The 2,517-nt window shown below is 35.4% G+C and overlaps 1 long non-coding RNA gene across 1 annotated transcript; it reads left to right on the forward strand.

Moving 5' to 3' along the window:
• The first annotated feature begins 265 nt into the window (after window positions 1-265).
• On the forward strand, window positions 266-1,580 carry LOC147560450 (uncharacterized). Its single transcript, XR_015233732.1, has 2 exons — window positions 266-1,180; window positions 1,268-1,580. It is a non-coding gene; the product is annotated as an uncharacterized LOC147560450 (long non-coding RNA).
• Window positions 1,581-2,517: the final 937 nt, after the last annotated feature.

Here is a 2,517-nt window from a genome sequence, read left to right on the forward strand (position 1 = left end):
TGTCAACGAGGTGTAAATATTTGTGCTTGCTTTTACAAACAGTATGCCTTATATAGATGCGCTCATCATAAGACAACCACCAAAAGCCCAATCTTAGATGTTCTCATGGAAGTTCTATAGGGGCCCCCTTAAGCCTCCATCCTCAGACTTTGAATGACTAATTTTGACTTTGAGAGAAGTGTTGATTTGCTTCTTTATCCTAATTTGTTGAAAACAAGAACAATGGGTTTATTATAACAAACAGTTTTAGTGACATTCTTGATTTGAGAAAGTTAGTTACAAATTTTCCAACTTCCAAATAACTAACCCTAAATTCTGTTTCATTCTTCTTGCTCACTTCCCTTTTAGTTCTTTATATAAGCTCAACTTTGATCTTCAATTTCCCTTCTCAATTAGCATAATCAGAAATCAATCCAAGAGAGAGAGAGAGAGAGAGAGAGAGAGAGTGAAAAGAGTTCAAGAAGCAAAAGAAAAGATGGAAAACCAAAGAAATGATCCCAACGGCAATGGAATTGACAGACCCACGACCACCTCCACTTCCATCACCAATAATGTTACCACCACCACCACCTCTACTAGTAACGTTAGCACCACCATAACCCGTTTGGGTCCCATCACCACTTCCAATAACAACCCCACCACCACCAATAGAAACGGAGCCACCACTAGTTCCAACAATGATGGCATCACAGCCGCCGGCAACATGTCCACCACAGCCACAATGTCCGCCATCTTTAATATCGATGATGAGGCTGTAACTCAAACTGCCCATGTAAATGTCATCGGAACAGCCTTTATTGTAACTAGTTCTTTATCATCAGTAACCGGAAACTCCACTTTCAATGCCGTTATTGTAATCGGAGGTCCAAGAATTCAATTGTTTAATCCTCGATTATCAGTCAATCCCCAAACCAATAATGATGCTCCCACCACAATTAACGGTTTCTCCACCACCACCACTAATGGTGCTCCCACCCCAGCCATAGATATGGAACCTGAAGTCTTCACCGGTGATGGTATCACTGTCGAAATACAAGTCGTTAGAAGACACATTTTTGTTGCTACTACTGTGCCATCACGAACCTGCAACTGCACTTTCAATGTCCATATTGCTCTCGGTTCCACAGGTCCAAGAATTATGATGTTTATTCCTTGATTCTCAGTCAATCCCCAAAATTAGGTACCAAGATTTATTACTTCTTTATTCTTTTATTATAAAAGATTAATTGAACAAGATTTATTAATCATGTCTTTTGATCAATTGCAGAACAAAGATAAGAAGATGACTTGGTGGGTATTAAGTAATATTGATTGGGTTGATTGATTTCAAATCAGTAAAGAAGAAGAAGAAACAGAGGAGACCTCCATTAATGAAATCTATATCTCTTTGAGTTCCAGAAGTGGTGGTTGGGTTTATTTTCTTGTTACTCTGTTTTTGTTTTTCAAGTAATGATGATTGTAATTAATCCCCAAAATAATGGAAAATTTCATAGTAAGGTACTAAATAAACTAGATTACAGATTACCCATTTGATGAATTTGTGTTTCAATTCTGAAATTCAACTTGTTTGATTGTCCCAATTTGTTTTGATTCTTGCTTCTAGTAATTTTGTTTCAAGTTCTTGGTGTATGTTAAGTGTAAATAAATTGAATCACAATATAAAGGCAAACTAATTAAGATGTACTAAAAGCGTCGCCAATGGTTCAAATTGTTGCCGATAAAAATACTTATCACAACACATCTATGTCAACTGTTTGCAATCTTAGCAAGGAATATCGAATTTGGTAAGGCGTGACGAAATTATTACTTACAGTTTTGTCGCTGATATCTTCATTTTAGTATTCGCTACGGTTTTATAGTCTCCGACTATCATGGGGTGTTTGGTGAATATGTCATTAATCATCCGAAAAGAAATGCCCACAATGGTTCAAAAACATATTGTATTAAACTGGAAATCAGATGGAAACCAAGGCATTTAGTAAACTAGCATGTTAGATATTTCCACGTTTTACCTTACTTCATCATCGAAGAATCAGACATTTAATGTCTAATGTAGCATGGAGTGTAAATCGACGGACAATCTAACTCAAAATGGGTTTGTCATCACATATTGACCGATCAGAGACAAAAAACTATAAGAGAAAAAGATATAAAAAATAGCAATATGGAGGGAGAAACTCGAACTTATTATTACAACGGATTCACTAACAACCAATTTCTCGACCAATGACTTTGACATTAATTAAGAAAAGATGAAGAACATACGAATGATGAAGAAGAGAAAGAACATACAAATGATGAAGAGGAGAAGAAGAAAAAGGAAATAGTGTTTTATAGGAAAGAAGATGGGATTGGGAATAAGATTCCGAAAATTTCAATAGTCATTTTGATTATTTCTTTATTCTTTTATTACATTCAATTCAAAATTTCAATAGTCATTTTGATTAATAGAACAAGATTTATTAATCATGTATTTTAAAGGCAAACTGTTTCAAATGTACTAAAAGCGTCGTGAGT

This window comes from Eschscholzia californica, unplaced genomic scaffold (assembly GCF_041429995.1).
Source record: "Eschscholzia californica isolate CP2 unplaced genomic scaffold, dmEscCali1.0.p SCAF_2, whole genome shotgun sequence".
NCBI lineage: Eukaryota > Viridiplantae > Streptophyta > Magnoliopsida > Ranunculales > Papaveraceae > Eschscholzia > Eschscholzia californica.